This window comes from Sitophilus oryzae, unplaced genomic scaffold (assembly GCF_002938485.1).
Source record: "Sitophilus oryzae breed Bouriz unplaced genomic scaffold, Soryzae_2.0 scaffold_1395_pilon_pilon, whole genome shotgun sequence".
In the NCBI taxonomy this organism is placed as follows: Eukaryota; Metazoa; Arthropoda; class Insecta; order Coleoptera; family Curculionidae; genus Sitophilus; species Sitophilus oryzae.
Window position 1 is genome coordinate 609,795 of NW_022146054.1, and position 11,562 is coordinate 621,356.

The following is an 11,562-nucleotide window of genomic DNA, read 5'->3' on the forward strand; positions in this document are numbered from 1 at the left end:
GAGATGAATCCAATACATTCAGACCAGCCTATTGCTCCTACATGGGTTTTAGAGAAAAATGTTTGCAATTACTCTTCGGGAGGCTGTAAAAAAGCATGTACATGCAAGCGAATGGGACTCATCTGCAATATGGCATGTGGTCAATGCAATGGCATTACATGTATGAACCCAACAAATGTGGAAGTGAATGAGGACTATCCATAAGATAAGTTATCCTATTTTTGAGCTAAGGTTTTTCTTATTTTGTTATTAAACGTGTAAATTTTTCAATATACCTGTTTCATGGGAAATTATTAGTAAAACTACAATTTTTCTTATTCAATGTTTTTAAAATGTAAAAAACGCACATTTAAAAAAATTATCTCCGCCACTGGTAACTTACCTATATTAAAAAGATCGTTTTTATAGGAACTTGTGTCCTAATACATTTTTTAGTCTCGATATTTATCTCAAAAATGCTTTCATTTGAAGTTATACACAGAATGGTGGGTTATTAAAACAATCCTCCTAAATTAAAAAATTCGCACCTGCGCCACTGAAATTCTAAAAATTATGGTTCTTTACCTTTGTGGTAGGAAATTTTCTGCTTATTTGTTTTAATGGTTTCGATGCCGTCATACATACATACTTTATCGGCAGTACATGCCGATAAGCATGTATTGCCTATCTGATACACAGTCAAATATTTTTTTGAGCATTGGATACATTATCTCCTTTTGTACAACACATATTCATAATGAGCCTTTTTTCATATCCTTGGTGGATATTTATAGAATATAATAATCTTTATTGACTACTTTTTGTACCTAAATACTACAATTATTGTATCAATTCAGGCAAAAATTACAATTAGAGTCAAGAAAAACAGGAAGAAACAAATAGAACAAATATAAACAGAGTAAAATGTATAGATACATATTACAAATATTTTAAATACAAACAATCACAATTCTTTAAATTATAGTGGAAATGTTATTAGTGGATCTACACTTTCAAAATACTAATCTACATATATTATAATACGCATGCTCTGCAAGGAACTTTTTAATAACAATTTTGAATTTTTTGTTGTTTAATTTTTTTACTGGAGATGGTAATATAATTTAACATTCAGAGAGTTCTTAATTGATTTACATAATTGAAATTTATTTGGTCTTATTGAGTTTGCTAATCTCGGGTCATAGTCCGGGGTGGATGGGGAAGTGGAAACCAGCCCGGGAATAACAGGCATCCGGCCCGAATCCACAAAAACAAAATGACCATAACGAAGAAACATATTTTATTTATTAATATACAGGGTGTCCCAGAAATAAATGCAAGTATTTTAACTGGTAGTATATTTCGGCCTCAGAAGAAACGAAACATTTTGGATTTTTTTTTTAGTTTTAATTTAAAAACATAATTTCTTGATAATCTGGCAACATAGGTAGTTGATTAAATTTACATGAGAGAACATCCAGAAAAGATCCAGTGATTCTCAAAATTTAAGCAAAAAAGCATTTTTTGTTTAAAATTTCAAAGTAAAATAACTCGGTTATTTTGGACTTACTTGAAAAATGGTAAAGACAAAAAATGTTTCTTTTGATCAAATCTACCCCCTTGAAATACTTGCACTTATTTCTGGGACACCCTGGGTAAGGGTCAAATCACCTCAAGTAAGGGCGATTTGGCGAAAAAATCTCTTTTGCCTCCGATTTTTTAGAAATATTGAAATTGTCTTGATCAAAATTTTTATAAAGATCAATGTCGGGTCGGATATCTGAATTTTTACTACAAAATAGTTCAGTTTCACAGTGTTCTACTGTTTTATTTCCATTATCGATAATGGTAATTTGATTTTGAATATGCTACGATTTTGAATCGAGATTTTGAGAAACTTCAAGACTTTCTGATTCATTCAGTTCAGCTGGCCCAATCCTCTGTAAAATACGTTATTTTTAGCTTTTCAGGTATATACTTTCTCACAGGTTGTAGAAAGAAATTCTGTCTTTTCTGGTACAGCAGCCTCGTCATGTATACGTGTTTTAATTTTGGCAAAATTTTCATAACGTAACTTTTCCTCGTTTCTACATTTGGCATCTTGAATGATAATGCCATATGCCATGACTCAAACAAAAAACACCTAGGCAACGCCTAGGCAGTGGATAGAAATGTGTTCTGAGGTTTTTAGTTCTCAGACTTGGGTTTTAGGTTGTCCCCAACTCAAATCAAGCATAGAGATAGCCATCTTCATGTTTTCTCTGTCAACCGCAAAGTTCGCGTCAAATTCGCCTACCTTTTTACTTTCGGAGCTCGAAAAGTATTGCACCGAAGCTCCCAGTTGTCAAGCAACGCTGTTCCTAGTATACACTTAGTTCGAGACTATTTAGATGATATTCACTCTTTTCTGTTGTATGTCCGCCGGAGTCTTTATTAGTTATTAATAAAAGAAATACTGGTAAAACTATACAAGATGAGTCTTAAATAAGTGCAAATATTTTTAGGGGTGGTATATTTCGACCCCAGGAACACGTCTATGAAGTTTTTTTTGCAAAAAAAGATGTTCAAAATCTTGCCTTTTCTTTTAAATGTTCCTGTATATTTTAGAAAAAATTTAGAACTTCCTGTTCCCAGCAAATTTTCCCATCGTATAGTTTCTTAATCTTTGATATTACGGCACAAAAAGAGATGTAAATACAGAGAAAATTCGGTGGCAAAATTTTTTAAAACTATATCAATTTAAAAAAAATCAAACTTTAATAACTCGGTTATTTTGGACTTATTTGAAACATGGTAAAGAGAATATATTACGTTTCTTTTATTCATATCTACTAGCCCTGAAAATATTTGCACAATGCAGCACAAATAAGGTGCACTTATAGACTCACCCTGTATAATAAAACATTTCAAATGGAACAACAAACAACAGATTTTTATTAAAATTAAAAGTGTCTCAGATAAAGACATCTAACAATAGTTATTTTACAAATTGGTGTTTATGTTTAAAATCAACTGACGATTATGTTGATGCAAATTGATCAGTTAGTTAGGCAGTCATTAAGAATCTTACGTAATTTTATTTAGAAGATTAACCAATTATTTTTTCCTAAATCAATCTTTTTTTTAACTCTGATTGGGACCGGCCCACCGGCCCATCTCCCCACCGGCCCACCGGGAATTTTCCCGTTTTCCCATGTGGCCCATCCATCCCTGGTCATAGTTATGGATGTCCGAGTTATGGGTAAAAAAAAGATTTATTTTTTGTTTCTCCTTTTGTGTTGATATAGCAGGTTGTATATATTTTCTGATTATTTCTACGTCGTTATCGCTTGGTGGATCACATTCATTAGTACCACATATGTTTTTTCAATTATTTTATGCGTATTAAATTACGTTCAAGTGTTCATTCCCTCCACCATGTTCCTTTATGGATCTTCGTTTGGAATGAAGTTATGATCAAATGTGCCAAATTTTTGAAAAATTTGGCCAGAATCATTATCTTCTCAATATCTTTCAATTTCCAGTGTATCTTCTATCTGGTAACATTTTTGCTGAATATTATACCGCTAGTTTTATCTGGAGAATGTTAGGCCCACTCTTCAAATCTCGGATCATTAGTAGTAGTGGGAACTATCGAATGAATACTATCGAAACATTCGATAGTTGCAATTCATTCGAATAATTCGATAGTTAGTAAGAAAACATTCGTTGAAAACTATTCGAATAAAAATTATCGAATAGATCCATCATCTGCCTTGAAATATTGTATTCTAGTAATTCGGCAGCCAAAACCATTCATTTATAAAATTCATTCATTTATAAAATTCATTCATTTATAAAATTCATTCATTTATAAAATTCATTCATTTATGATATTCATTTATTCGTCAGGATCGATTATAATAAAATATTAACTGAATTTTAGTTGTCGCCCGACGACGTAGGTTTTTTTCCGAGAAAGCGGTCGGTGGCAATGCTATGAAAGAAGCCGGCATCTTTGATTTTTTGCGGAGTCAGATATAGATAAGGACACATTATTTTTTTTATTGAGGTGCTAGTATTTACACAGAAAATACATTATGAAGGGCGCTGTTGCCATATTTTTGTATTAGTTGATATTAGCAAAGAATATTATTGTTTGGCTTTAGTTAGTTAGGGATAGTATGTCTATATATTCTGCATTTTTTATTAATATTCTGTTGTTACACTGCAATAATACTTGTTATTTTGGATGTAGGAAAATTATTTTTAATGTTTTTAAGCAAAGACTGGTTTAATAAATAATAATAACAGTAATAATTTGTTATACCTATTAACAACAAAATTTAAAATCATTTAATATAAATATTTTTTTTTTAAGTAGTAGCAAAATATAAACAACAAATTAGATGTCAAAATTATTTATATTAGATCCTATTTAAAAATAATATAGTCTCTAATTTTTTTGGCAACGTTGGTTTATTAAATAATAATAATTACAGAACTAATTTGTTATATTAACAACAAATTTTAAAATCATGAAATATAAACATTTATTAATTTTCTAAGCAAGCGGTGTAATGGAAGGAAAATATAAATAAAAATTAGAAATCAAAATTATTTATATTAGGTGCTTTATATTACTATTTAAAAATTATATTTACTTTTACTGGCATTTACTTTAAAAAATAAATGAAATATTTCTTCGCAAAAACTACATGTAAGAGAATTAGCATAAACAAAATACAAACATCGTTAACTTTTTTTTTAAATTGGCACGTGTAAAACTTTCATTTTAATTTTCTCACCCCATAGTTTGAGTTCGATAACCATTTACTTAACCACATTACTTTAATATGATTATTAAGTTCAACTAATTCATATTATTAAAACATCTAAAATACAAATATGTACTTTTAAAATTAATTTAAGTTCATCTCATCTCTCTTAAAAATTGCTACTTCTCAAAATTTCCCATTAAAAAATAGACCATATACCATATAAAATTAAATAATTGAAAGATCGGACTACGGAAAACCACACAACTTTTCGGAAAAATTTTGACCACCTGCACATGCACACAATCGTCAATAAATAAAATTAAAAAATAACTACTATTTTAGTATTTTAACTATTTTAGTAAACGCAAAAATAGCACAGTATTTATACGGTGAAGTTATAAAAATTTGGAAGAACTAATAATGCACTGACGCATACAAAAATCAAACGAATACTAAATTTCATTTATCAAAAGCATTCGATAGTCGTGGCTCAACGATAACCATTTAGTCGCACGGCGAGGTTGTCACATATGCTTTAGTTTACAAATGAATGAATGATTTTATTCGAATAAAACCATTCGATAGTTGAAATCATTCATTCATTAACCATTCGATAGTCTAATTCATTCGATAGTTCCCATCGCTAATCATTAGAGAGCATACGACTCGGAAACTACTCATAATAACTATCCTCTTGACAAAAGTATCAATATGATTACTTCGGTACGTACAATCTTGAATATTTTAATCGGTTAGTTGAGCAAATGTTTACTACTTGCAACAAAACATACTATATTCACAAATAAAATATAATTTCGACATTGTCAATATAGCAAACAAGACTTTAGAATTCAACTTGTTAGTTGTCCAGAGCGTAATACGTGGAATATAAAAAGGTTTACAATGTTTGAGGTAAACTGCTACAGAACGCACCTACATGTACGTTTTTATTAGTATAGTCACGAAGGGCCAATCAATATCGCATGAGAGACTAACCACTTATTAAGTGTATTAACAATGCAAAGGTTTGGAAATTTTAATAACTTCCAAACTTGCAGTATATAACATTTTAGACTATTGAATACGAAGATATTAAATAACGAATAGAGACTAATTAAACTCTTAAGTAAAATCCTTGATTAATTAAAAGAAACCTCAACCGTGGGCCCCAGTGACAGTTCACTGCATAACTTCAGTAGATTTGGTTGCATTGTACCTCGGTTTAAATATGGGGGATGTCAAACTTTTTAATCGTCATCATTTTTCGTTCATTTGCATTCTTCTTCTTTAACTATATAACTTTTTAATAAATTGTTTTAAATGTAAAACCTCTGACGAGCTAAAAAACTCACAATTGTTTTGAAGTTTTTACTAGTATTATTTTACAGACTGGTACTCAGAGTCACTTTTTTGAGGGAAGGGAAATCTGCAAACCTCAGACCGTAAGTCGTCCTGTCGGAATGTTTGAGGTATCTCACCGACTAAAAATACTCTCCACATACCGATTTGAGTATCTCTCCGAGGAACTACCTTTCGGCATTACTTCTGGGGGAGGCGGTTTAGGGTGATGTTTCAGTTAATTGAGCACTTCAGTGAAAGTTGGACACTTGAGCAGTATGGTAAAACATTAAAATTATTTTTACTTCCCAAACCTTTTGATTTTTTTTGCAGATATCAGCACTTCCATATATTCACGGACTGCTTTCCAGTTCTCATTTAATTTAAGCATCGTTGGAACCAAGTTGGTTTAAGTTAGTTCCTCTGTATTTAGACTCTCCATGAATTTATTTCATTCATAGGTCCACGTTTTGCACTCCAGGATTGTGCTGTGTCTTTATCTTTAATTAATATATTTACATACATACATACATACATACATACCGCCATTACTCGCTGACGAGTATTTGACACGCATCAGAAGATGGTTACGCAAGGCGTTTTCTTTCATGAGCTTTTCTGTGACTGAAAAGCCCGATACGTGATGTTATCTGTCTACCGCACTCCAGACATTCAAAAATCTCATTGCCTTGTTGCCTCTTTACTTTTTGGTTGTCGTTCTTAACTGACTTTACAATTCTTCTCCATTCCGTTCTATTGTGAGCTGCCTCTTCCCACTCATTCTGCTTGTTAATTCCCTTTAAGTTTTCGTGGAAAATATCCTTGAACCTTTTGAGTTGTCCACCCGGCCTCCTCTTACCGTCTACAAGCTCACCGTAAAGCAGAGATTTTGGTATGCGGTTTTCTTGCATTCTGCATACGTGACCAGTCCATCTTAAGCGGGACTTTGTAATCATGACTTCAATATTCTCGCAGTTAGCTTTTTCAAGGACCGATACGTTTGAGACGTGATGGAACCATTTTATTCTTAAGAGTTGTTTAAGATGTCTCTGTTGTTTAATGCGTTAATGTGTCGGCGGTACGGCACCCAGGTTTTACTCTAATACATTTGAAGTTCAGGGTAGATACATAACAGTTATATTTCCATCTTATTTTCAGAGTTCATAGAGTATAATCTCGTGGCATCCTTTTATTAATATTTTGGTTGGACCACCCGGTTGTTACAATTAAAAATCTAGTGGCCCCTATGTAAGTCATTCTGACTTAATTTGTGTCTATTTTGGGTTCTCATCAACACACCACAGACAATCATAATATGATTTTTCAAAGACAGTGATATTACATAGATTATGAACACTATTTTATATGTCTGTTGACTAGGACTAAGGGCAAAGGCATGGTTTTAATGTAAACAATACGAAAAAATGTTAGTGTCTTCTTCTAAAACGAATATCTTAAAAAAAAATCTGTTGAGATGAATCAAAAAACAAACTTGTTTGGTTTGGTTGCAGTGTATTCTTGATAGAAAAGACGTACCTAGCTAATAAAATTATTTTTGAATGTCTCGCTTTGTTGACGTACTCCACAGGGTGTTTCAAACTTTCACCAAAATATCAGAATTTTGTTTTCCCTCGCATAATTGACAGATGGCAATTTTCACTTTTAATTTAGAAAGAGGTACTAAAAAGTCAAATAATTTGGCTACAAATTGCTTAGAAAACCATAAAAATCGGTCCACTAGAACACAATATATAAAACTTTAAAACAGATGAAAATTTTAAGGTGTCCGTTTTTCGTGCCGGTAAGTGCGGTATTGCATCGGTGCATCTTAAACATATAAAACAGGAGGAATTTGTCCTGCGGTGTCTTAAAATTAGGTAGGACGACAAGCTACTTCTTGGGGCAATCGATAGAGGCAAATTGGAGAACTCGAAGAACAGCAGCCGCACTGCTTAGAGCAAATTACAGAGTAAGGAGCTTCCTAAGATAAGAGTCTTCAAGTTGGAACAGATTAGAAGGAGAAGGAAGTCAGTGGACAACGGGCCTTAATTATATAATGGTCCATCGGAAGACTAGAGGCATTATGTACGGGTCAGTGTTGGTGACTCAAACTATGCTGACCACATTCTTCTTAATTAAAACGAGTGCGACGATTGAGAAAACTAACTCTACATTATTAAAAAAAGATTTAGAAGTTACTGATAGTGATGATTTTAGAGATATATTCAAATAAATGGAAATTAAATAATATCCATAGAAACATATTTACTAGTAAAATAGTTGAATGTAGAACGTTTACGAGGGGTTTTAATCATCGCGACTTTACAGATCTTGTGTGTTCCCCTTTCTTGAGTTATAACGAGCTATAACTCATCATATAATCTCAGGGCTTTCGAGTATAAATAAATAAATAAATCTGATATTATATAATAATAATAACAAAATCTAGATCGTTGGAGGATTCCCATTCCAGGTTTCGGATGAAGTCCTCCAGGTTCTTCAGTTCCGCTTTAAGTTGGTTTCCGGAAAGCAGAACGTTTCTGATCCAGTCAGTGGAGTGTTTGCTCCTTTTCTAGCTGGATCATTTATTTTTTCATTGCCTTCTAGCCCTTGGTGAGCGGGCACCCAGAGTAGGAGGACTTAATTTTCTTTGCCTGATATGTTCAGCTTCTCTAGGCATTCTTTGACCAACTTCGAATTGATGGTTACCGAGTTGATCGCTTTTAGTGCTGCTTGACTATCGGATAAGATGGCTATTTCATGTTTTCGATAGTTCCTATCTAAGATAAATTCTACGCATTTTTCGATAACGTAGATTTCTGCATGAAGGATTCTAGGGTAGGTGTCCATTGGTTCGGAGTATTTAGTTTTCGGCCCAAATACTCTTATCCTATTCGTCCCTGCTTTGGTTTTGGAAGCATCAGTATACCACGTTATGGTATGATCTTTTACATGCTGAGCAAACGTTTCTCTCTTCCAGCTTCTTATTGCTCAATACTACAGTGAGGTGTTGCCAAAAGTTATAAATTCTTGGTATGTCATCCACTGAAAGTTAGAAGAGTGGATTTTTTGTTCTTTTTGACAGAAGAGTTCCAAGCCCCTGACCTGAAAATTCTTCCTGATTGAAAATTCAGTACCGAATCCGTCAATGACCATTCTAATCATTGTTGCATTGGCATAACTACCGACGACAATATACCATTCAAAATTAAATTAAAATATGTATTCTATATTAGTACACTTGATGTTATTTTACACAACGAACATAAATAAATTGATACATTCATTGTTATTTTCTATTTTTACTAAACGTTCATTACATTTATTATTAGCGAAACATAAATAAAGTTGGTTTGCTGATAGTGAAACTAATGTACAAACTGTAACGTAGTGTAGAAACTTACGCCACTAAAGTAATTAAAGCAAAATTCCATATCAGTATAAATTGTTGGAGCCCGAGTTATGTAGTTATAACTTTTAATTATAAAACTTATAAACATAGCTGATTATTGCTCTTTAAGGAATAATGATTTGTTTACATGTACTAAATTTACAGTACAATTGAATATAATAAAATAATGCGTAGTACTCACATTTCGATTGTCTCTAGTAGTTGTTTAGTTTTCGCTGTATCAGGTCGAGTTTCTGCAGTGTATGTCATTATTGGTCGTACCGTTGCCTTGTAAGTTCTTCCTTTAGTTTCCACCTCAATGATTTTATTTCGCCATATTGCGTCATCATACATACCCATATCCATACATCACCATATCCTGAGATTTCTATGCCTAGATACTTAAACTTTATTTCTTGCTGGATAACATTGCCCTCGATTTCCAGTTTGCATCTTATTGATACTTTTGATGTCGTCATGCATTTAGTTTTCTGGGTCGATATTATCATATTAAGTGATTTGGAGTGAATGGAGACATCGGGCTAATAATGTTTGTCACCACACCCTATAAGACTTTAAGGATTGAAATATGGAATATATCTTTGGATAAAAAAATAATTCATAAAAAACTTAATATCTGTTCCTTCAAAATTATTACTAAACTGTACTAAATATCTTTTTCCCGAACGGTACATCCTGTTAAAATATATTTATATTTTGGTTTTAGTTTTGCGAGGCTGCTTTATCCGATTTCCTTGCAAAATATTTATAGGGTCCGCGTTCGCCTAAGAAATATATCTGCCCGTTTAGAGGACCCAGAGCGAGCACTCTAACATAAAATATCTCCGCTCTTTCGGAATATCCTGCTTTCTTTGATCTCGCGACCATCCTACTTAATGTCCTTTATCGGAGGACAATAAGAAAGCGCTTGCATTGATATTGGAATACATTTATATTTTATGAAATAAGTTTTTTCTTACGACCGTTCTAAAAGTGGTTCGAGTCTAAACCTACGGTAATTTTATTCCAAAACAAAGCCCCTGCCAGTATTGGGTACTTTGAGAGGAACATAACATTCAAATTGGATATTTAAAAATGAGTTTGCCAAGGAGCTTTATTCCTCGATCCTTTACTCCCGAAATAGGTAAATAAGTTTCTTTTTATTATAGCAACGTCTAGTTTTTCCACCTAATTCATCAATTTTGTAAAAGTTATTATAGTTAATCTAGATGCAAAGATTTTTGTCTGATTTTCAGTACTGCCCCAAGTTTTCTAGTTTTCAAATCCTATATTATCACTGTATTGTCCTTTCGTTATTAATAAGTTATAGACCAGTTTTAAATTATTACGCAAAATAATATATTTTTAATAAATAACAGATAAAGGGAATATTATTTTTATTTATTAATATTTAATAAATTTATTTACAGAATACATTTACTTTCTTAGAACAGCTACATTAATTTTTATACTCGGAGTTAATACTATTGTAACAGTAGATCTTGTATTTCCAAATAAAACACTGGATTTCCCTCATAACTTCTTTATTACATTTTAGTACTTAGAATTACGACACAAACATGTGTATCGTGCGAGCGCACGGTACCGACTGACTGCGGCGGGCGCCTCACTCACAATCTTATCTCCCGTAACATTCTATCGCCTGTCATAAAAACCATGCATTATGAATAATACATTCTGACATAATACATAAACCATAATTTGTTAATCATAACAATACACTATATAAACAAGGTACTCATAAAAATCATAACACTCGGCCATCCTACTTTCCGGTCGTCCTCGACTTCCCTCCTTTATTGCTTCTGAAAAGATAAATAAAAAAAAATAAAAAAAAAGAAAAAAAAAAATATTTATTTATAAGTTTCTATGCTCGCATTAGAGCATTACTTATTTTTAAGTTTTTATGCTCGCATTAGAGCTTTACTTATTTTTAAGTTTTTATGCTCGCATTAGAGCTTTACTTATTTTTAAGTTTTTATGCTCGCATTAGAGCTTTATTTGTTTTTAAGTTTTTATGCTCGCATTAGAGCTTTACTTAATTTTAAGTTTTTATGCTCTCATTAGAGCTTT